The sequence below is a fragment of the Hyperolius riggenbachi genome, chromosome 12, assembly GCF_040937935.1.
Source record: "Hyperolius riggenbachi isolate aHypRig1 chromosome 12, aHypRig1.pri, whole genome shotgun sequence".
NCBI classification, from domain to species: Eukaryota; Metazoa; Chordata; class Amphibia; order Anura; family Hyperoliidae; genus Hyperolius; species Hyperolius riggenbachi.
In genome coordinates this window covers 137,765,142-137,790,625 of record NC_090657.1, presented here as the reverse complement: position 1 = coordinate 137,790,625, position 25,484 = coordinate 137,765,142, and the positions used below count along the sequence as shown (strand labels likewise).

At 45.3% G+C, this 25,484-nt stretch overlaps 1 protein-coding gene across 2 annotated transcripts in view; it reads right to left on the bottom strand.

Moving 5' to 3' along the window:
- The window catches only part of PLTP (phospholipid transfer protein), a 201,344-nt gene that overhangs the window by 141,215 nt on the left and 34,645 nt on the right, over nucleotides 1-25,484 (bottom strand). Inside the window, exon 1 of one of the 2 annotated variants that reach the window (XM_068263970.1) lies at nucleotides 16,801-17,302. The exons of the other annotated variant lie outside the window; for it this stretch is intronic. The gene's annotated coding sequence lies outside the window, so the exon portion shown is untranslated. Of the gene's footprint in view, nucleotides 1-16,800; nucleotides 17,303-25,484 lie in introns of those variants that run through there. 2 annotated transcript variants of the gene reach the window in all.

Sequence of the window (25,484 nt, the reverse complement as noted above, 5' to 3'; positions counted from 1 at the left end):
CCACCGTGCGAAACGGCTGTTAGGCTACCGTTTTTGCCCTGCACCCACCACCGCCACCTTTGATATGGTAGGACATCTTCCTCTTGCAACTGTTTGAATACACAAGATGTTTGTACATGACGATTTTTCTACAGATGATGATGTTTTGTACCTACCTTTTTGAATGTCACAATTTTTTGATATAACAATGGTGATTTTATTCACAATCAGAAACACCATTAAAACAGTTATTACTGCAGTGCCTGATTCAACTGTTTTTCTTTTTTGATGCTGATCCTATGTGTATGTTTCGCTTTTAGTCATGAGCACGCAGTATCTGTTATAATATCAAGGTGGCTTTTAGAACATCCATCCATCCTCTTTCCCAGTAAAACGGCTAGAGACTCTGTAGTGCCGGCAACCCTTCACTCTTTGATCTGATCTGTCTATACTGACCGCCTGAGCACACGAATATGTCCAGCCGAGGGGATCCCATCGATATAGATGAAGCAGAAATCCAGGAGGATGTCACTGAGGAAGACGATGATACAGTCGCTTCAGGAAGGACGGATCTGACAAATTTCTTTAAGAATCTGTCATTAGCATCTAAAACTAACAAAGAGGTGGGTGCACGGGTATTAGAAACCAGACTAGACTGACTATGCGAGAGGGAAGTCAAGTTGCTCTGGACAGTGGAGACTTTGAAGCAATACAAACATGATCAAATCTCTGCAAGGGGTTTCCGTAAATATGAGGAACCATCTGAGTATTCGTGGAAAAATGGCGGAAGGCTTATCTAACTCATGCTGCAGTACTACAAGGTATTGTTCTAGAAAGAACGCAACAGGAACACGCCCATGTTACTAAGCAAATCGATACGATTAAACAGCAATACAAAACGCTGGTGAACCCTGAAAGGTTTTCCGGAACCGTTGGGAAAATTGATAAAAAATTAACTTCCTTGCAAAATAATATCAAAGAAAGAAAATTACGAAAATTCCTTAGCGATAAAGAGGACTTTGCTTTGGGTAAATATTTCGCATGGCAAGCCACTTTTAGAAGGAAACCGTTTCCTAGAGGGCAAACTCCACCCCGTAAGCCACCATCTGGGTATTGGACTACCGACTCAGATTCGAGTGGCGAGGAAGTGCCAGTTCAGAAAGTTCCTACCACTTCCAAGGGACCACCAAAAGACACACCTGGGGCCCCTTTAGAAGGTGCGTCAGGAGGGGAAGAGGCAAAAAGAAAGCCAAAAAGGAAAAGAGTAACATGGAGAGACCAAAACAGGCGCCGTTATCTGAGACGGTAATCACGGAAATATCACCAAACTTGGAAGTTATCAACCTCTCAGATGTGGAGCTGATAGAGGGATGTATACCCTTACTTCAGAGGGGACTCAATTTTTCACTCGTTCAGGAATTCGATTTTGCGCAATTCAAGGTGGACCTATACAAGAACATACGACAGGTGAATATAAAGCAAATGTTTCACAAGCAAGGGACTCAGACATTTAACAACAAAAGTATTCAAAGCCAAGCCAATGAAATTAGCCCTTTGGGGTTCAGTACCCAGTTTACATGGTCAAAAGAAGACCAGGACATCTTAACAATCCTACATGAGATGGAACTTGAAACAAGAATTGAGGAGGAGTTAGATAATATGATGGCTGATTGTTTCTCCACCGATCCCACCCCCTCTTCCCCTTCTTCCCAACTGTCCCACCCACCCCTTCCCCTTTCCTGCTTCCCTAACCTCTGTTCCTGAGCCCACCTCCCCTCTCAATCAGCCCATCCTCCTACCTAAATTAAAACAACCGTATAGGGCTTGTAAATCTATCAAGCCCTTTACGGTACAAACTGGATCAAGTCTGGATCACTTCCAGACCATAGTAGAGAATGAAATGAAAGCACTTTGCTATCCCAAGTTGCCCCCAAATATTACTAAGCCTGAAATTCGAGCTTTTAAATAGCTAAAAATCGTCCCGATTTAATAATAAAAAAATCGGACAAGGGCGGTTCCGTAGTTGTCATGTCGGCCACCCAATACAGGGAGGAGGCGATGCAGCAGCTGCGGGACCCCCGAGTCTATGCATCAATCAGTTTTGATCCTACTTTCAAATATCAAGGGGCATTGAGGTCACTCCTCAGGCAAGGGGTTGAAAGGGGCTTTTTGACCCCTAATTTAGCAACTAATTTGCTTCCTGAATTTCCTCGAAAACCAGTGTGGTACTGTCTCCCCAAAATTCACAAATCACGGACCAGACCACCAGGACGTCCGATTGTCTCAGGTGTCGGTTCTGTCACCGAGAGACTTTCTCGTTACCTGGACCATCTCCTGAGATCTCTTTTACAATTAGTGCCTTCACATATGTCTGACACTCTAGAGGTCCTTCAAGGAATTGAGAACTATGAATGGTCCCCAGGTGACTTACTAATGTCCATCGACGTTGAAAGCCTCTATAGCCGCATACCTCACAATGCAGGCATAGAGGCGGTCGAACGGTTTTAAAACCGGGTTTGTTCCGACCAAGATCACGTAACGTTTGTATGCGACTGTTTGCGTTTTGTTCTTACCCACAATGCGTTTAAATTTGACGGCGTATGGTACACGCAAGTGTCGGGTACCGCAATGGGAACACCGGTCGCATGCGCATACGCTAATTTATTCTTAGCAGCTTGGGAGGAGGATTGCGGCTATAGCAGACGTAATCCCTACAGAAGCTGTATCAGGAGATGGTCCAGGTATGTGGACGACGTCCTGGTGTTCTGGTCTGGGTCCCCCTTGGAATTTGCCCAATTTGTAGATTACCTCAATCTAAACGAGGTCAATATGGCCTTCACGTTTGAAATAGGCCCAGACAAAATTGCCTTCCTTGATTTGGAGCTGCGGGTTTGCGGTTCTCGCCTAGTGGCAAGGGGACACCGCAAACCCACGGCTACCAATTCACTATTGCGAAGGGATAGCTTCCACCCTGATCATGTTACTAAATTATTGCCTTACGGCCAATTCCTCCGCCTAAGGAGAAAGAATTCAGAATTGGAGGACTTTGTAGCTCAAGGAACTGCTTTGAAGAAGCGACTTCACAGTAGAGGTTATTCCGAGAATGAACTTGATATTGCCTTTCGTGAAGCCTTACAAAAAAATCGAGATGATCTCCTGTTCAAGGATCGCGATCCTAAACGCGATGACAAAATTGCTTTTACGTTCAATTACACCCAAATGGCCAATACAGTCAGAAATGTTATAAAAAAGAATTGGTCTGTCCTAGTTAAAGACCCCAATTTGAAATCCCTACTGCCTCCCTCCCCCTTAGTGGCGTTCAGGCGTGCGCGCCCACAATTGGGGATCATGTCACTAAAAGTGAATGCACGCCCGGTCCCATTGAGAATTGGTTGCAAAAATGTCGGCCGAAGGGCAACCACAGATGTCAATTTTGCTCCCACTGCCAATTTATGTGTACCGGCACGTTTTATCATGTAGGTGTCTTGCAGTGGACAGTGCGTGACTTAATCACTTGTAATACTAAATTTGTGGTCTATGCTCTGTGGTGCCCTTGTGGCCGATTCTATATTGGCAAAACTACACGCCCACTAAAAGAGAGAATACAAGAACATTGGCGTTCCGTTGAAAACGGCAAAGGTGCCACGAGAATGATAGAGCATGTTAGACAAATACATTAAAGCAATCCAGACGTGTTGAAATTTTGTGGTCTGGCACAAGTCATGATTCCCAAACGGGGAGGAGATTGCTCTCGACTTTTACTAAGAAAAGAGTCGCTCCTGATTATCAAAAGTGAAGCCCTAGGTCCATTGGGTTTCAATGACCACAATGATTTAGCATGCTTTCTAGATCCATAGCTGTAGCAATTTCTGCATCTGAGATAATTTTATAAGTTAAAAATATGCATTTTTGATAAGTAAATTTAGATGCTGCAATTTTATGTAAACAGGTTTGCAATGAGGATTGATGATTCCTGTAATAAATGGTTCCACTATTCTCCAGTTCTCCCTCTCTCTCTCTCGCATTTTTAGCGTTTTCATGCAATCCCACGTTCCACATGCACGTTTGAGTCACTGTATTTCACAGCTAGCCTCAAATGGCTCTTCTTACGATTGAATCTGCAATCTGGAGCAATGAGCTTCTTTAAGATGGTGAATACGCCTCTTTTTTGATTGCGTGCGTACAAAGTTACGTGTCCGCATGCGTTCCCTGCTGATACGCATGGTTTGCGCCGACGCGTAATTTGTTACGCATACGGTAACACGTTTCCCCTTTTGGACGCGTGAACGCCTGGTTGACGCTTACGTTTTTACGCATGCGGCCGGAAATGCGTACGTCATTGCGTACCCGCCCCCAGTTCATGACACAGGAAATAAAAGCCTGTGCATTCATGTGCATTCATGTGTACTAACGTGGATCAGCCTCGGAAGAAGCACTGCCGTGCGAAACGGCTGTTAGGCTACCGTTTTTGCCCTGCACCCACCACCGCCACCTTTGATATGGTAGGACATCTTCCTCTTGCAACTGTTTGATTACACAAGATGTTTGTACATGACGATTTTTCTACAGATGATGATGTTTTGTACCTACCTTTTTGAAGGTCACAATTTTTTGATATAACAATGGTGATTTTATTCACAATCAGAAACACCATTAAAACAGTTATTACTGCAGTGCCTGATTCAACTGTTTTTCTTTTTTGATGCTGTAAACAGCTATAAACAGCTGTTATTTCCCACAATGCAACAATGCTCCCACGGTGTGATGTCAGAACCATGGTCCTGACATCACACTGTGGGAGGGGTTTCACCACAATATCAGCCATACAGAGCCCCCTGATGATCCGTTTGTAAAAAGGAAAAGATTTTTCATGGGAAAGGCGGTATCAGCTACTGATTGGGATGGAGTTGGGATGAAGTTTAATTCTTGTTTCACGGTTTCTCTTTAACAATACTGTTGGTGTAGACCGCCGCTAGGCTGCTCTGTCTGCACTGACGCTGTCAGACGCTTCATGCACCAGCAGGGCTGACAGGTAGACACACCAGTGGGAGATGGTGCTGTGGGAAGGGACGGGGTTTAGTTGTTCAAATTGTCACAGTAAAATCTGCATTTTACAGGACTATACAGTATAAGTAAGAAATGTAGGTCTGTATAAGTCACCCCCTATGATTTACTTTAATAAGTCTTACCTTCATTTCTAGACTTAAGAGTATATTTTGTATTCCACCTTACTTATTAAATCACAATTTCTCTCTCCATCTTCAAATCACCTTTAAATATTTATTTAAATTATGATTTATTTCTCCTTACCTGGCATAATTCATTATTTATCTCTATTTATCAGACTTGATCGAAAATAAACTTTCATTCAATTCAATCATTTAGATCGAATAAACAGGAAAATCAAACGTTTTTATTGTATCCTGTATGGACACCATAAGTTTGGCATGTACTGAATAGTTACATACAATTTTTTTCTGATTGAATACAATTTCCCAATCCATCACACACCATACAATTCTAGATAAAATTATTCTGAATTTTCCAACATATCCAATCTGAAAAAAAAAATGGATTTCTTGTTCGAAAAACAAAAGGTTTTGATTTTTCAGCACAACCAATCAGAGTTATCGAATTGGTATAAAATTGGATCTTTTATTAGTATGGTGTGGCCAACCAGAAAAATAACACTGGACATTAAAGTTCTTGACAAGTACCGTATATCACTAAATAGCCTTGTGGGCAAACATACTTCTCATTGTACCATATAAACCCAGTACAACACCACGATATATGAAACACTTGACAGTATTGCCCCATGGCGCACCAAATCAGCAACCAAAAAGCAGAAAGCTAATTGGTTTGACAAAACCATCATGGATCTAAAAAGGAAAGGGCGCAGACTAGAAAGACAGTGGCGTAAATCAGGGTCTGAGGAGCACAAATCTAGCCTAGTTCAACACCTCAGACAATACCAACAAGCAATAACCAAGAAAAAATCAGACTTTATCTCGCACAAAATATCTACAGTCAACAACAGAGCTGCTCAACTCTTCCACACAGTGGAATCACTCTGCAATCCTTCCTGCCTAAAAGCCCCAACCACATACTCCAGGGAAAGGTGTGAAGAATTCTCTGCCTTCTTCACAAACAAGGTGTCTACCATCCATGCCAGCATTACACCAACTACATCAATTGACCACTGGACGTTGCATATGCCTACTACCGTACCACCATGGCAAGTCTTTGACACTCTGAGTGTAGAAGATTTTGGAATTCTCATTCAAAGTCTCCGCCCCACTACCTGCGACCTGGATCCTGGCCCAACTGGATCCTTAATGCAGTGCCCAGAGCTGATCAGGCCAGCACTTCACAAAATCACTCAGTGCTCCTTGCAAAGTGGTCTTTTCCCAGAAGAACTAAAGAAAGCAATCATAAAACCCCTCCTGAAGAAACCATCACTAGATCCTGATTCTGTAACCAACTACAGACCTGTGGCGAACTTACCATTCCTATCAAAAGTTATCGAGAAAGCAGTCGCCAACCAGCTAGAAGCCAGGCTTACAGATAACAACATCTTTGATACTTTTCAGTCAGGATTCAGGAAAAGGCACAGCACTGAAACAGCATTAGTCCGAGTAATGAATGATCTACTTACTGCAAGGGACAAGGGTGATTGCTCAGTTCTGATTCTTCTTGACTTGTCAGCAGCATTTGATACTGTGGATCATGAAATTCTTATCCAGCGACTGAAGAATTACTGTGGCCTAAGGGGTACTGTTCTTAGATGGTTTCAGACCTTCCTATCTGGCAGGACACAGCAAGTATGTCTGGGCACACACTACTCTAATGCAGTGCCACTTGCCTATGGAGCTCCACAGGGTTCTGTACTATCACCATTACTCTTTGCAGCCTACATGCTCCCACTGGGCAAAATAATCCAGAACTATGGCCTAGGATACCATTGTTATGTAGATGACACACAACTGTATCTGTCCTTCAAGCCTGGCACCCAAGACCCATCAGCATCCATAAATGCGTGTCTAGTGGATTTACAAAATTGGATGAACACCAGCTGGCTGAGGCTGAACTCTGACAAAACAGAGGTGTTGGTGGTAGGTGGTCCACACATGATGGATAAAGTTCAAAACGCTCACCACCTCAAACTAGCAATTGGGGGAGATACTGTACAGTATAAAGACTCTGTGCGAAACCTTGGGGTGATCCTGGATGGAAATCTAAAACTCAGACAGCAGGTATCAGCTGTCGTCAAGTCTTCCTTCTTCCATCTAAGAAATATAGCGAAAATCAAACACCTTATCCCAGCTGAAGACCTACCTGCCCTGGTTCATGCATTTGTATCCTCCCGCCTAGACTACTGCAACGCCCTGTTCATCGGATCTACAGATAAGGCTCTGCGCCCCTAACAGCTAGTACAGAATGCTGCAGCCAGACTCCTAGCCAATGCCCCCCGCAGCTCACACATCACCCCAGTACTGCAAACTCTTCACTGGTTGCCAGTAAAATGGAGAATCAATTTTAAGATCTGCCTGCTGACATTCAAGGCTCTACACCACATGGGACCCAAATACATAGCGGATCTATTGGAACTTTATGCCCCTCCACGCACCCTCCGCTCTGCCAACAAGATGAAGCTGGTTATTCCCAGGATACACTTAACATTTGGTGCTCGGGCCTTTTCCTACGCAGCCCCTACTCTATGGAACTCACTTCCACAATCAGTACGAGAGGCTACTTCTCTGGACAGCTTTAAAAAAAGGCTAAAAACTCACCTCTTTTCCCGAGCCTTTGAGACTGCATAATGCAGGGTCGCAGCGCTTTGAGTCCCCAGGGAGAAAAGCGCTATATAAATATTATTGTTATTGTTATTGTTATAAAGGGGTAAATATTATTCTACACAATTCAATGGGTTCCTGGACTGGCTTCTCATGGGAAATACAATCATAAATAGAATACAAACATCAAAAATACATATGGCTAGGTCTGTCCATGGATTCCTCTTTAACCAGAACACTGCAACTGTGTGCACATCCCTGACGTAAGCATTTCTGCAGAATTCTGAAAATAGCTCAGGCCGTACACAAGAATGAAATCACAAGGTCATATTGTTAGGAAGAACAACAAAAATAAGAACACCATAGCATTAAGGTCACACAGATTTTTGTTTAAAAGAAGAGAAAAAATAAATAGATGAATAAATAATGCACAGTCAATTCTCTTTTCATACATATTTCTCAGTTAAATTCTTTTTTTATAGTTTGTGGTTATATTGTTTGTTCCTATGGGCGCATAAGTGCTTTCCTTATTTTGCACATATAGGTCACAGTAATGAGCGTGAGACCGTGGAATGCAATATTTACATTAAAAATGCATATTTACCTAACCAAATATTTTTTACTAAGCTCCCTACCTTCCAGACACTCTTCATATTTCCACTGCTGTGGAATTGTGCTTTCCGTCCCTGTAGCACTTTCTCCCCTTTCTCTATTCTGTTACCTCAGTTTTTACATTCTTTATAAGAGCAGTGCCAAAGTGGCAGGAAAACCTGTCAGTTTGATTTGCTTCAATGTGTGACGTGCATGATGGACATACTGTATCCGTGCCTGGTGCAGCAAAGGTAAGTATTATGAACTGGAAATGGAGGGACCATGGGCCGACCCCCTCATAAGTAATTGGATGGGGAGGCAACAATGTTTGGACAATAGGGCTGGTGTGAATTACTGTTACAGAATTACTATTCTTTCAGTTTATAAATGGGGACGACTGGGGCCAATTTAAGTACGGTAAGTAGATGCTTGAATGTCACTATTAGCATTGAGAAATAACCAGAGCCGGGACAAGGTCCTCCAGCACCCAAGGCTGAGACACCAAAGTGCCCCCCTCCATCCCTGCCACCCCAGCCATCACACACTGATTGCTATTAGACTAAGAGGGCCACAGGGCCCACAACCAGGGGAGGACTGGCCCAGGGGGACGGGGGGCAATTGCCCCCCGGGCCGCCCGAATCTTAAGTAATTAGGGCTGCAGACATACCACAGGTGACAGGTTCGCAGTGGGGATCGCAACCCCGCGCGATATTTCCCGGCAAGTTGAAGTATCCAATCAAAGAAGGGGCTGAGGCGGCCGGCCGTGGTGTGCCCTTGTGCGTGGCTGCGCCTGCGGTGGATGTGAGCGGCACAAGGACACAAATAGCTTAGGTCCTCTCCGGCCCGGTGGGTTGACCCTGCTTGACTCCGCCCCCCGCCTGGAGCCATTGCCGCCCGCAACGTGCTGCTGTGCCTGCGGTGTCATCGGAGTGAGCTGTCTCACTCTTCAGCTTTCTGTGCTGGGGGGCTGGGGGCCTGGAGCTGTGGCTACGAGTGGCTGGCTGGAGGAGTCGGACACAGTCCTCCCCTGTGCTGCTGTGCCTGAGGTGTCGTCGGAGTGAGCTGTCTCACTCTTCAGCTTTCTGTGCTGGGGGGGCTGGGGGCCTGGAGCTGCGGCTACGAGTGGCTGGCTGGCTGTCCTGGCTGGAGGAGTCGGACACTCTGGGGGCTGGGAGTCGAAGATGCCACCTATAGCTGCTTGCTGTTGTGGAGGAGGAGGAGGTGTAGGACTGAGGAGCCAGGAGGATAGAGGAGGTCGGGTCCAGGTTGCCAGAGGAGAAGGTGGTTTTTATAAATTTTGTTTCTGTACTTCTTCTCCCTTCTTGTCACTGAGTTACTCACACTTTGCTGCCTGCCTGCTACTGCTGTCAAATTCAATTCTCTGCCCAGGCCAGTGCCCTCTGAGTTTTTTTTTTGTGTGATAATCATCCCCATTCTGACCCTGGCCTGAGGGGGAACGTTTTTTCTTCTTGTGGTGTGATTGGCGGCAGGGGAGGGGGGAGGCAGGCAGTTAGGCACTGTCAAACAGGTAGTTGGAGGGGGGGTAGGTGTCAGACAAGTAGTTTGTATTGTGGGTGGGCAGGAGTGGGGTTAGGCATCACCAGGTAGGTAGGTTTGTGTGTGTGTGTGTGGGTGGGGGGGGTTGTTTAAAGGAGTTATCAGGCATTTTTAATGAAATAAGTGCTACTTACCCGGGGCTTCCTCCAGCCCCACGCTCCCAGCATGTCCCTCGCCGCAGCTCTGCAGTCAGCCATTCGCTGCCGCTGCCTCCCAGTCCCCGGCGATGGCACCAGTCCGACCTGGATGTCGGCCTGTACTGCGCCTGTGCGAGCAGCACTGTCAATCACCGCCACGTGGACCTGAGTGTACTGCGCAGGCGCAGTAGTTCTGCGTCTGCACAGTACGCTCTGGTCCATGTGGCGGTGATTGACAGCGCCGCTCGCACAGGTGCAGTCGGCCTGATGTCATCGCCGGGGGCTGGGAGGCAGCGGCAGCGAACAGCTGACTGCAGAGCTGCGGCAAGGGACATGCTGGGAGCTTGGGGCTGGACGAGCCCTGGGTAAGTAGCACTTATTTTCATAAAAAAAAAAAGCCTGATAACTCCTTTAAGGTTAGGCATCAGACACAGACAGGTAGATTGTGCGGAGAAATGGGGTTAGGCATCAGGTACATAGTGTGTGTGTGTGTGTGTGTGTGTGTGTGTGTGTGTGTGGCTGGGGCTGTTAGTCATCACAATTTGAAGATTTGCACACAAGAAAGATATGGCTTTGGGCTGGGGATGCCGTGAAACGGGCCTCTAGTTTGTGTTGTCCCCCCAGGCCAAAAGGTCCCAGTCCTCCCCTGCCCACAACCTCCTCAACACCTTAATATCTAGTTATCTGGCCTGCAGTCACTGCTATGTATCCCCTTTTCTTATTTCTCTCTGCTTCATACACAATTAGGAATGACAGCTGAATGAATTGTGCGCCCCCACCTACACTGCGCCCTGAGGCTGGAGCCTCTCCAGCCTATGCCTCGGCCCGGTCCTGGAAATAACATTTCTCTCTTTATTTTATCTCCTGATGACCTATGAATCTCTATTCTGTTCCTACCGTACAATTGGCATCAGAGAACTGTGGAGTTTAACATTTTGATTACATTGTAAAAATTGTACTTTCCTGGCTTCTTTGCTTATCCTCCGCTACAATACTTTCTACATCACTCACAGATTAGCTGTTCTGACTTTTCTGATCGGAATATATTGTTCCAAATTAATATTTTGCGGACAGGGTACAATATGGTGATGCATAGGGTGCGCGATTTCATCAATTTTAAATGTATTTTATTAATTACGCTGCTCAGGAGGTTTTGTAGCCTCAGAGTCCCCCGGGTGAAACCTATTCGATTAAATGTGATCAGAACATATTAGACAGCACTAGGCCAGCTAGTATAGGTAGCCAGCACCCTCCGATCACTCCTGATCCAGCTGCTTATACATTACCCAGCCTGGTTCCAGCGATTGGTGCAGCCTTCTCCGCTTTTCTCTATGGGGACGATCGTACATGACATCATGACGTAATCAACGTCAGACGCAGTCCCGATTCTCCCCATAGACAAGACCGGAGCTGTGCGGGGAGACTGCGCCGATTGCTTGAACCAGGCTGGATAATGTATAAGCGGCTGGATCAGAATCAGAATCAGAATCAGAATCATCTTTATTGTCGCCAAGTACACCGATTGGTGTGCCCGGAATTGCTTGTGGTTCACATGGCAAATGGCAGTTCGGGAACATATAACATATAACAACGCAAGGCAAACATACAAAGCAAACATTTAAAGCAACAGCAAACATATAAAGCAATGGCAGGATTGAGTCTTGGGAGGGTCAGAGTTTACAGCTATGAGGGAGGGTTTCCCTGAGGGCTAGAGTGTCTCAGTGGTCGGACCTGGTGGTGGTGGGGGGGGTCTTGAGTTTAGCGAGTTCATCAGGAGGACCGCTTGGGGAAAGAAGGTGTTCATGCGCCTGGTGGTTTTGGAGGGGATGGATCTGAAACGGCGTCCTAATGGTAGTGGCTCGAAGTAGCGCCTGCCTGGGTGGGAGGGATCGAGTAAGATCTTGGAGGCCCTTGCCTTCATTCTCATGGAGTAGAGGAGATCTAGCGAGGGTAGGTGGGCGCCAATGATCTTTTCTGCTGTGTTTAGCACTCTGTTCAGTTTGTATTTGTCCCTGGCGGTTGCTCCTGCATACCAGACGATGATGGAGCAGCAGTGGATGGATTCGATAGTCGCGGTGTAAAAGCTGGTAAGCAACTCCCGTGGCATACCGAATTTCTTCAATTGTCGCAGGAAGAATAACCTCTGCTGTGCTTTCTTCTGAGTTCTGGTAATGTTTTGCCCCCATTTGAGGTCGCTTGTTATAGTTGTGCCTAGGAACTGGACGCTTTGAACTCTGGAGACCTCAGACCCATCAATAAGCACGGGGAGAGGGGCAGGAGGGAGTTTCCTGAAGTCCACAATCAGTTCCACTGTCTTTGCCGTGTTGAGAACGAGTTTGTTGTCCTTGCACCAATTACAGATCTTCTCGATTTCCTTTCGATAGGCGTCCTCCCCATTTCTGTCGATGAGGCCAATGAGCGTGGTATCGTCTGCAAATTTAATGACTTTGACGGAGTCAGTGGCCGAGGTGCAGTTGTTAGTATACAGAGAGAACAGGAGTGGGGACAGCACGCACCCTTGCGGTGCGCCAATGTTTGTGGTTCTCTCGCTGGAAAAGCGACTGCCAAGTTTGACCCGTTGTGTTCTATTGGAGAGAAAGTCCTTTACCCACTTGCAGAGGAGGGAATCTACCCCAAGATACGTAAGGTTATCGATCAGGATGTCAGGACAGATGGTGTTAAAGGCTGAGCTGAAGTCCAGGAAAAGGACCCTGGCGTAGGCTCCTGGTCTGTCAAGATGCTCCGAGATGTATGCCAGGCTGACATTGATGGCATCGTCTACTGATCGGTTTTCTCTGTAGGCAAACTGGTGTGGTTCGAGGAGGGTGCTGGTGGAGTGCTTCAGGTTAGCCAGCACCAGCCTTTCGAATACTTTCATGATGATGGGGGTCAGGGCTACGGGTCTGAAGTTGTTGAGCTCCGTGTTTCCTGTTTTTTTGGGGACTGGAATGATTGTGGACCTTTTGAAGCAGGAGGGGACCTTCCCTTCCGATAGGGATCTGTTGTAGAGAGAGGTGAGGATGGGAGCTAGTTGGATTGCACAGGTTCTCAGGCAGTGTGATGACACCCCATCCGGGCCTGAGGCTTTCCTGGGGTTGAGTCTGCGAAGGTGTTGTAGCACCTCCTCTTCTTGCACTGCGGACAGAGCGGGGGTGCCGCTGGCCGCTATTAGGCCCTTAGCGTCCTTTGTTGCGGATGTTGTGGAGTCCAGTGCTGGCTGGGATGCTGAGACCACGGGCCTCTTGGGTTGGTGTTCAAACCTGCAGTAAAATTCATTTAGTTCCTCCGCCAGTTGGAGGCTGGGGGCTGCGTGTTGCTGGGGGGGTTTAAAGTTCGTGGCCGCCCTGAGGCCCTTCCAGACTTCCCTCGAGTTGCCGGACTGAAGGCTGAGGCCTACCTTGTTAGAGTAGGTCCTCTTTGCAGCTTTTAGTTCTCTGTTCAGGGAATTTCTGGCTTCTCTGAACTCTTCTGGGGTGCCCGTCCTGTGCGCCTCTTCCTTGATTTTCCGTAGACGTCGAAGGTTGCTGTTGAACCAGGGTTTGTCATTCGGGAAGACCTTGAAGGTTTTGGTTGGAATGCATGTGTCTTCGCAGAAGCGAATGTAAGAGAGGACATTTTCTGATCAGGGGCGATCGGGGCAATTGGGGTGTGCTGGCCACCTATACTAGCTAGCCTAGTGCTAGCTAATATGTTCTGATTACATTTAAACTAATAGGTTTCACCTGGGGGACCCCTGAGGCTATTAAAACCTCTAGATCGTCATGCTCAACAGTGTCGGGCATACCGCTCAGGAGGTTAAGAAAAGTAACAAGACAAATATGTGTACGGGATGTGCATGGTAAGGCCCCGTTCAGACTGCAGAACGCGGACCGCAACGCATGCGGACCGCAACGCGTACGAACGCACGCCATCCGCGTTCGTATGCGTTGCGTGGCTGATCCCATCACTGAAAAGTGAATGGGACAGCCACGCGTTTTTACAAAAAATGCGTGCAGCATGCGTTCCCGGACCACACAGGTCCGGAACGCATGCAGTGTGAACATCAGACATTGCACTGCATGCAATGTCTGATGTCGTGCGTGTCGGCCACCTGCATGTGTTTCCAAAACGCGGCTGGAAACGCGTGCAGTGTGAACGGGGCCTAAGTAGATCTGGATTTTCCTTTTAGTAACACACAATAAAACCACATATCATGGTTCCCCGAAAATAAGACAGCGTCTTATATTAACTTTTTCTCCAAAATATGTGCTAGGGCTTATTTTCAAAAGATGTCTTATATTTTTAGGCACCTCTTTCTGCTGTGCAATGTACAGTACTGATCAGACTCCAGCCTTGTCATCCCGACACACAGCTGATAAACTTTCTGTGTGCCGGGATGACATGACTGTTGCCTGATCAGCACTGCACCACATTGTGTCCCCACTGCTGGCTGTGCATTGTGTCCCCGCTGCTGGTCGCGTATTGTGACAGCAGTACCTGGATGATGTGGTGTGCATCTGTATACAGCATCTTACTGTAAGCGCTCCTCATTCCTCACACAGGCGTATGCGCCAAACATGCTAGACTGCATCGCATGTGAATCCCAGATATGCACACATCCTTAGCCTGTCCGCAGTGAGTCTGCTGAGGCTGTGTTTCTCATTGGAGCTCATGGTCTTGGGGGCGTGACCAAGGCTCCATTATTGGGCCAACCACTGCATTCGCTGAGAATAACTCACTTCTCAGCAAAAGCAGTGATTGGCCCAATAATGGAGCCTTGGTCCCACCTCCGAGACCATTGGCTCCAATGAGAAACAGCCTCAGCAAACCACGGTGGACTGGCGAAGGAGGTGGGCGTACCTGGGATTCACATGCGAAGCAGCCTGGCATGTGCGGAGTGTCTGTTTGTGTGAGGAATCAGGAGCCCGTACGGTATGATGCTGTATAAAGATGCACACCACCGTCACGAAAAAAAAAAACTTTGATTCTTACATAAAACTATTAAAAATTACCTAAGCCTGTTTAAAAACGGGCTCTAGGTTAGTGTTACACGTCGCCACCGGCGCATGTCAGTGCGCACACGTGCACACCTGCCTGGCTCCCTGTCCCTGTCCTCCTCCTGTCCCTGCGTGCTACACAAGCGCAGTAGCTCGAAACCACGGACATACAGACAGGAGGATAACATAGGGACAGTTAGGTTTTATTATATAGGATTAGGGCCTTCTTATACATTTTGCTGCCACATGTAGCAAAGTATGCAGAGCAGCGCAGAGCTGTCATCAGGGCCGGATTTACCATAAGGCACTGTAGGCACGTGCCTACAGGCGCCTGATGATGGAGAGGCGGCTCACTCCCCTCCCCTAGTGCCTCCTTCTCTATGCAGAGTCCCAAGCAGAGCATAAATGAGAGGTAACTCGTCCAGCTCTCAGTATTCCACTGATGAGATCTCCCTTTAGTTGGGAGCACCACTAGCTACTTAATACTAAGGGTACTTCTGGAAACCTAATGCTAAAGGGCACCTGTAACGACCTATGAAAGGCAAGTTAATATGTTGCGTAATATGTTGGCGCTTTATAAATACAATAAATAAATAAGGGAGAAGTGACATCTGGGCCAGCCAACACAGTTCGGCGGGGGTTTGTAGGTTCATTGAGAATGAGGTCTAAGGTGCATTTAGGCTCCTGTGATGTAAATCCGGGCCTGGCTGTCATATTTACCTGTTATGAGCTGCTGCTTTGCTGCTTCTCTGTATCCACCTGCAGCGCTGCACTCCAAACATCCTCTTTTGCGTTCCGATCACATGATATGGCATGTAATCGTAACCTAGGGAATGGTGTCAGCGTTGCAGCGCCGCCTGGTGGTGGAAGAGTGGTCATACTTCCCAACTTTTTGAGATGAGAAAGAGGGACACTTAAGCCACACCCCTGCAACACCCCTGATAACGCCCCCGTCACACCCCTAGTCACGCATATCCTAAAGATTTCATAAGAAAAATATGTTGTTCTATAATTCAAACCACATTGGTCCTTTCTATCCTGGTTCATTTTCCTTCATATTAACATTTTAAAATTAGTAATATATCAATTTAAAGGATGGGAATAACGTTTAGGGTGAATCAAACACATTTTTTAGTAGAAAAATATATATATTTACATAGAAAGAGGGACAAAGTCCCGAAAGAGGGACAAATGAGGAGGACAGAGGGACAGGGCTCCCAAAGAGGGACTGTCCCCCCGAAAGAGGGACAGTTGGGAAGTATGTGGTGATGGAAGATTTTCATGGTTTAAGGCAACTGACTATGACAAAATAGATGTTTGATGTATACTTAACAGAAAGAAGCAGAGGTATATCTAGAGAAACTCTGAATTTGTGCCCTGGAAAAGAAAAGGGTGGGGGCCCTCCAAAAATGTTTAGTCCTAACTATTGCGAGGTGGATGGAGGCTGCCATATTTATTTCCTTTTAAGCAATACCAGTTGCCTAGCAGGTCTGCTGGTCTATTTGGGTGCAGTTGTGTATAAATCAAACCTGAAGCAGCCAATCTTGTCAGATCTGACAATAATGTCAGAAACACCTGATCTGCTGCATGCTTGTTCAAGGACTATGGCTAAAAATATTAGAGGCAGAGGATCAGCAGGATAGCCAGAAAACTAGTATTGCTTAAAAGGAAATAAATATGGCTGCCTCCATATACCTCTCACTTTAGCTGTCCTTTAACAAGCACACTCCCCTATGCACAGCTGGCAGCGCTGATAGAGCTTACCTTTCTCCTTGTTGTCTATAATCGAGGCTCCCTCCCCAGTGCCCATGACATGTGCCATACCTACACCCCTCTAAATATTCCTTTGGAAAGAAGTGACCCTGTAATGGGTGATCCAAGGCAGCTCTGTTTTGATGCAGTGATATTTCTGTGCTGGGGGAGAGAGGGGGAAGGTGGATTTATGGACCAAGGTGTAGTGTTACAGTACAGCTGTATCTCTTTCTTGTGTTTTGCACCTGACTTGCTATGTGGCAAAACTGATAGATTGCCAGTGTCTACATTATTAAGCAGTAAAGAATGAAAGACAGATTGCCAGTGTCTACATTATTAAGCAGGAACGAATAAAAGACATGTGTAGGTTAGTGCTTTGCAGTCTTCTGCAAGCTGCATTTAGGATAGCCTGGAATTTAGTTGCAAGAAGAAGCCTAAATAAAAGACTTTGTGTAAAGAGTACAGTAATCTCGTTTCAAAACGCAGTAAAAATATAAACAACTAGATGCAGTGAATGCTGTTTTGTTTTTCCTCTCTGAAACCAGCTAGTGTTGCTAGGGCATCTGTTGTAGCCAACCAGCACTGCAGGGAGGTTCTTGTATGTTTGCTATTGTCAGCCAATAGCCAATGAGGCCAGTTCAGCCAATGAAAGCATTTTGCAATTTGTGATGTCATTTCAAAAGGGAGGAGGAGGTAGCCATGTTGAGTGTGGCAAGTTATGCAGTCCGAGAAGGCAATTTGTACTGAAATTGACGTTTCCCATAAGTGGCTGATTTTTGGACATACAGTAAAGATGTCCTTCTCTACACTAACTATATTTTCAATAGATTATCATGTTTGTCATCAACTAAAGCAAAAACTTTGAAAAACTATCATGTCATCAATGTATCATGTTGCAACTAGAGACATTTGCCATACATCTGATTTAACACTAGAGTTTTAACTGCCCCTTTGTAATAAAGGAGATAATACTAGGTACACACACTCGCAGAACTACAAACTGCAGTTTTTTCAAAGCATTTATGGCTACTTTGCAACCTGAACAGAATAGTGACACAATCCAAGAAACAGACCTTCCCATGGAGCCTGTTACTAACTCGATCCGCTTAGCTGCTTCAGCGTCTCACCTGTCCCGATGGTTGCTCTTCTCTGTTAGTCAGCGGCTGTATGCGCTCCCTGACTTCATCCACTGCTGGCTGCATCTTCCATGTGACCAGCACCATGTTTACGTATTAACATCCACAAGGTTACGGAGGAAAGGCGCCCCTGTGAGAATGACGATGAGAGTGCAAGGAGCCACGGACTGACAGAGGAACACATCCACCGGGACAGGTGAGACGTTCTGCAGAACACATTGCAGGGACCCTGGGGAGCACAGTTAAGTTTGGGGTGATCTGGAAGGGCCCAGCAGCCGGCTCTGGGCACTAGTGCAATTGCCCATATGGCAGTGATGGCTCTGACAACTCTAGTAGTCGGTTAATCCCAGGGCCAACACTCCCACAGGGAAAACCAGGCAATTACCCAGGATCCTAAGCTCGGATCTCAGATGAAAAACTAACTATAACAAGTAACTTGTCTATATATCTTATCTAAAGTTTAGATAGTTTACTCAGCAATTCTATCTGCAAACAGCTTCAACAGTTTATGATTATTTAATTCTGTGATACAACAAGGGCAGCCATGTTCTGTTTGTCACATTACACATAGGCAAGCTGATCTGTATCTCCCACTCCCCTCTCCTACTCCCTCTTCCCCTCTGCCTCTGAAAGCTCTAGCTAGTAACCTCCTCCTTCTCAGACTGAGCTCCCATAAGCCCTTGCTACTAAGGCTGAGAGTGCCAAGGCTCTCTCAAGAAGCTGTGGGTGAGGCTTGTTTAGTTTACAGGGAATTCGTGTATTAAAACAAAACAAAAAAAAGTATTTGGCTTGAGCAATGCCCTATAAACTATATGAAAGGAACACAATTATGCAATCAGTAAAGGTTTATCTCGGATCCACCTAAGGTGTCTTAAGGTCAGGGGCTGGGGATCTTCTGCATCTGTCAGGGGACAGCAGAGAAGTATGGAACACCTGGTACACTTAGGCCTGTTTCACATTAGAGGCTGAACTCTGCACTTGTCAAGCAGTTCTGCTTTTTAACTCCAAGCCATTGATCGATTTTTGGCTGCAATTTAATGCAGCTGAACGGCCGTATTTGTAACCCCATGTGTATTAGTGTTTCACATGCGGTGCATATATACAGCAGCAATAAACCACTTAACAAAACAACCTGTGGGCGCAGGTACTCTGTAAGCGCGACACTCTGTGAAATGGATGTCTATCCACTGCCTATGCTAAGCACTTGCAAGTGCCCGGACGCTGCACGGAAGCAACTGACAGGCATTGAATACACTGCAGTTCCCCATGTACAACAGCTTACTTGGCTCCACTAGTAGGTTTCCTCAAGTGTTCTCCTGTCCATTGTTCTCCACTTGCCTTGGCATGGTGGCACCATACATACTGAAAGCTATGACTGCTCTTGATATAATGGAAGCATTACAGCTGCAGTTACCTCATGGATGCACAATGGCTGCATTTGTGATATTACCGTATGTTCATGGTGAAGACATGATAGCATGTATTGGCTTTTCAAGTGAGTTTATTTTTATTATAAGGATTTCTGTTTGTTAAGCAGCAGCCGCCAGAGCCGGATTTACAGCTCAGGAGCCTATAGGCACCTAAGCTCCACCCCATAACAGGCCACACCCTGTATTTCCACACCCCTTTCCCTAGGTATGGTATAAAGAATGTAGAGAGTAGTCAGTTGGCGGTAGGTAGGTAGGTATAGAGAGCACTGAGAGGAGTCAGTGGGGGTAGGTAGGTAAGAGAGTACAGCAGGTAAGTATAGAGAGCACAGGGAGGGGTCAGTGAGGGTAGGTAGGTGTGAGAGCTCAGCAGGTAGAAATAGAGAGCACAGAGAGCAATCAGTGGGGGTGGGTAGGTGGGAGAGCATAGAAGGTAGGTATAGAGAGTACAGCGAGCAGTAAGTGGGGATTGGTTAGTAGGTGAGAGAGTGCAGCAGGTAGGTATAGACAGCACAGAGAGCAGTCAGTGGGGTTGGTAGGTGTGAGAGCACAGTAGGTAGGTATAGAGAGCAGAGAATGATCAGTGTAAGTAGGTAGGTAGGTGAGCACAGCCGGTAGGTATAGAGCACGTGTCGAACTCCAGGCCTGGAGGGCCAGATCCATGCCAGTGTTTAGCATTGACTGAGAAAGAAAGGAATGTGTTCTACCTGATGGACCACACCTTCCTTGATTCAGACATATCAGACATATCAATTCATTTCAGCTGTATAAAAAATGTGTGAGGATCTCGGCCCTCGTAGCACCGGTTTGACATACCTATAGAGAGAACAGAGAGCAGTCAGTGGGGGTGGGTGGGTAGGTAGGTAGGTAGGTGGGAGAGCGTAGCAGGTAGGTATAGAGAGCACAGAGAGCAGTCAGTGGGGGTGGGTAGGTAGGTAGGTGGTAGAGCGTAGCAGATAGGTATAGAAACCACAGAGAGCTGTCAGTGGGGGTAGGTAGGTGGGAGAGAGCAGCAGGTAGGTATAGAGAGCAGTAAGTCGGGGTTGGTGGGTTAGAGGGTAGAGCAGGTCGAGGAGGGCATTCAGCAAAGTGTTAGAGCGGACCTGAGGGACATTTATGTGACAAGACAATATACTCTGTACAGCACTGCGGAAGATGTCGGCGCTACATAAATACTAAAAAATTATTTTAAAAATGAAAGATAAGCAACGGCATAATAACCTATAAAGAAAAACATTTCTTTGTAACAGCTGATACAAATCCTTTAATAAATCTGCAGTGTGTCTACTTCCTGCTTTCATGGAAGCAGACTAAAGGGGCCCATACACTCAGCCGATTTTCTGGCCGACCGATCGATCCCGATCGATCGATTGATCGTTTGCAAATCGGTTGGCCAATCGACCGATCGACGGCCGATTTCGATGGATTTCCATCGAACTGGCAGGGTGGAAAATTTAGGTCGATCTGATGAGATTGCTTATCAGTTTGCATTGGCCTTAATGGAAATCTGATGGCAAAAAAATGCCATCAGATCGAATTTCAATAGATTTTAAACTGAAATCTATTGGAATTCTATCCTGGTAAAAAATGTTCTAAAAACGCATCAGATAGATCATCAGATGCATTTCTTATCTATCTGCTGCCAATTTGACGAGTGTATGGGCACCTTTATTGTTAACTTCCTGTGCTTTCAAATTAACTTATCTGCTGTGACAATCAGGTGACACAGGGGGAGATCACATAACAACTTGTGATTAGACACAGGTGAGGGGCAATTAGACAGGCTACTCTCTAAATACATACAGGGTGCGTTTCCCTACGGCAGGTGATGTAGCTGCTGCATGCTTTTTTGGCAGTTGGAAACAGCTGTAAACAGCTATTTCCCACAATGCAACAAGGTTCACAAACAGGAAACTGCCAGGAGTACGTACTCAGAGTTTTTTGTGGGAGGGGTTTCACCACAATATCAGCCATACAGCGCCCCCTGATGGTCTGTTTGTGAAAAGTAATAGATTTCTCATGTAAAAGGGGGTATCAGCTACTGATTGGGATAAAGTTCAATTCTTGGTCGGAGTTTGTCTTTAACCTTAGGAACACAGTTCCCACAGTTAATTATGGTGGCGGGAGCATCATGCTGTGGGTGCATGACATCATGAAAAAATAAAATTATGTTGACATTTTAAAAAGAGAATATGTAGAAATCTGTCTTAGTCTAGGCTTAGATCGTCGCTGGGTCGACAATGACCCAAAGCATACATCAAAAATAGTCCAACAATTCCTCAAGGATACCAAAACCAAGATCCTGGAGTGGCCCGCACAGAGCCCAGACCTCAAACTTATTGAAAATCTGTAGCGGGGCTAAAAGTGAAAGTCCATGCTTGGAAACCATGCAATCTGGACCAGCTAGAACAGTTTTCCTTGGAAGAATGGCGCAAAATACCTTTGGAGACCTGTGCCAACCTAGTAAAGAACTACTCTAAGAGATTCTTGCCAGTTGTGGTTCAGAAAGGGTTCACTATTGACTTTTCCTGTCCAGGCAGATCATAATTTTGGATGTTTCATTTTTGTCCTTTCTTGTTTCAACTTGGTGTATCGATAAAATATCCTAAAAAAACTTAGTGCACATTGTGTTTTATAGTGTATTTGTTTCCAAAATAACAAACATTAGTTGTGAATTTCATGGAGAAATCAAGAGTATTGTCTAATTTCATGGGGGGAATAATAATTTTGGCACAGGACAGACTGTTTCTTTAAGCTGAGGCAAAACAATAAGTCTAGTTTTTAAGTTTTTAAACATTACATAAAACAGTGGGATATAAAAAGGTCAGTTTTAGAAGTAGGAGGATAGATACAATTGTTTATATCATCAGTTTATTTTCACTTAAGTTTCACTTTAAGTTCAAATTATGCACAGTATCGCAACACACACTTTGCGCATTATAACATGCATGTTATTTTCGAAAACATGAAAAATTGCCATGTAATGTGCTTGTTTTTTGTTATGGAAATGAAACCCTCCTATAACTCATAATGGTTTTAATTTTTTTTTTTTTAACAGACATAATTTTTTTGTTTTTTTTGTTTACTAATTTCAAAATGAAAAAAGTGTTACCCGTTCAGGCCGCTGGGGCTACACTAGCTCCACTACCCTGCTATATAAGCTGGTAAACAGCAGAGTGAAACCCCTCTGTATGATATCTGATCTTCTCTTTATCCCAGCTCATTATGGTTGTCTCAAACAGGGGCACCATAGCCTCCCTTTCCAAACTACTGGTGGACACAGAAGCTCTTCTTACACCCCAAGTCCTAGTGGAATACTGAGCAATAAGAGGCAGGTCCATCACCCCAGAGTAAACAGTCCAGATAAGCACTCCCACTACTTAACATGAGTGCCAGTTCTTTTACTTGTAAAAGAAAAATGAGAGCTATTGCGTCGTGTGTCCGGCTCATCAACTTTCCCACACAGGAAAGTACATACTGGCTGTAGTCGAACAGCATGCCTATACACCGATACTTCCTAAACTGTTATCAGCAAGAATCATCAACATTCATTATGGATGACTGCAACTAAGCATCTGTATAGCTTTTAAAGCTGCCTGGGGGAAAAAAGAACATTTACACACCACCAGAGTGGTGAAAATCTTCATTGATTGTAAAGAGAACACGTTTGTGAATTAAAGTGGACCTGAACTCAGACCTCCTCTCTGCTCTAAAAGATACACAACAGCATAATAACCTTTTAACAAAAAACATTTCTTTGTTACAGCTCATACAAATCCTAAAATAAATCTGCACCGTTTCTACTTCCTGATTCATGGAAGCAGACATATTGTGTACCTCCTCCTGTGCTTTCAAATGGCCTTATCTGCCATAGGCATGTGACACAGGGTAGAGATCAGATTACAATTTGTAATTAGACACAAATTAGGGGGAATTAAACAGGCTAAACTCTCTAAATACATACAGGGTGCATTTCTCTCTGTTTTCCTGCTGTCCTGTGCAAGAGTTCAGGTCCACTTTTACACTCCCATTGTGCATCTCACTCACTAGAAGTTTTTTTTCCTAATAATGACACATACTAATGCAGTACTTTCTGATCTGTGCCGTGGGCAAACCGGTCCCTACAGATGTCCTTCAGCTATGTATAGACAGGATTTCTGAAATTCTAGAGGTTTTAAGAGGATTTTACTAATTCCTCTGATTCTTCTAGCATTTTGGACAACATTGTTTCTGGCTAAAAAAGAAAAAAAGGACACATTGCTGCACAATTACAATCTATGCAAGCATGTCAGAGCTTGTTTATGATTAGGTAATTTGCAGTAACATTTTATCTTTTGGCACAAAAAAGGACAAATCACATTTGTCAAATGAATTACTGTTAAATACTTGAGCTGTGAAAATGGTTTCAGTGATTTGGCTGTTTGCCGCTGAAAGTATAATTTTATTTATAGAAATGCAATGTGGCCAGGCTGAAATGCAGTGGTCTATGGTTATGACAAACGCACACAGTTTCTGTTGCAGTTCACGTACAACAACCATACAACACATGCGTTATGCAACACGCACAGTGGGAACCCAGTAAAGTCATTGGGAATCGAGTTGAAAAAAAAGCCAGATACTTACCTAAGGCGAGGGAAGGATCTGGGTCCTAATGAGCCTTCCCTCTCCTCTCCCAGTGCCCTTGGTGCAGTGCTTCCTTGTTTGAATTCCTGACCGCGGGGGACTTCGGAAGTGTTCGGGAGCCGAGTCTCCGTACTGCACGCGCAAGAGTGCGCAACAGGGGGCGTTCGCGCGTATGCAGTATGGAGCTGCCCCTCTTCGGGAGCACTCAGGCTCTCAAAGTCTTCTGAAGCCTCCCTTCGGGAGCAGAGATAGCAACATTTTCCCAAATTGGTTGAATGCTGCTATGGGGGATCCTGAGCTGGAACGGGCACCGGGAGAGAAGTAAAGGCACATTAGGACCCAGAGCCTTCCCTCTCCTTAGGTAAGTATCATAGTTACATAGTTTTTTGGGTTGAAAAAAAAGACATACGTCTATCATGTTCAACCAGAAAATAAAGTACAACACCAGCCTGCTCCCTCACATATCCCTGTTGATCCAGAGGAAGACGAAAAACCCTTACAAGGCATGGTCCAATTAGCCCCAAAAGGGAAAAAATTCCTTCCCAACTCCAGATGGCATTCAGATAAAATCCCTGGTTCAACACCACTGAGCATTATCTAGTCATTATAGCCATGGATGTCTTTCAACTCAAGGAAAGCATCTAAGCCTCCTTTAAATGCAGATATAGAATTTGCCCTAACTACTTCCTGTGGCAAGGCATACGCATCTTAATCACTCTTACTGTAAAGAACCTTTTCCTAAATAAATGGCTAAAACATTTTTCCTCCATGCGCAGATCATGTCCTCTAGTCCTTTGTGAAAACCTGGGGACAAAAACCTCATCCGCCAAGCTTTTATATTACCCTCTGACGAATGTATACATGTTAATTAGATCCCCCTAAGGCCACATACACACATCAGACCATAGTCTTTTGAAAATGAAAGATCACAGACCAATTTTACCCCCTTCCATGTAGTATGAGAGCCATACCTTCACAGTCTTTTCTATGGAGCTGAACTCCACATCAGAAAAAAATATTTGCAAGATGCTGCACACACAGATGCTGTGCAGACACAAAAGATCAGTATCTGCAAAAGATCTGTTCCTGCCAAAGATCCGTTCCTGCAAATTGCATTCATAGTCTATGAGATCTGCAGATCATCATACACACCTTGTTTAACAGACATTTATCTGCAGATCAGACAATAATCTGCAGATCTGAAAATCCATCCTGGTGGATCTGATCTGCAGATGAATGTCTGTTAAACAAGGTGTGTATGATGATCTGCAGATATCATAGACTATGAATGCATTTTGCAAGAACGGATCTCTTGCAGGAACAGATCTTTTGCAGATACTGATCTTTTGAATGTCTACAGCATCTTTGTGTCCAGCATCTTGCAAAGCTTTCTGTCTGATGGGAAGTCCAGCTCCATAGAATAGACTGTGTAGGTATGGCTCTCATATTACATGGAAGGGGGTAAAATTAATCTGTGATCTTTCATTTTCAAAAGACTATGGTCTGATGT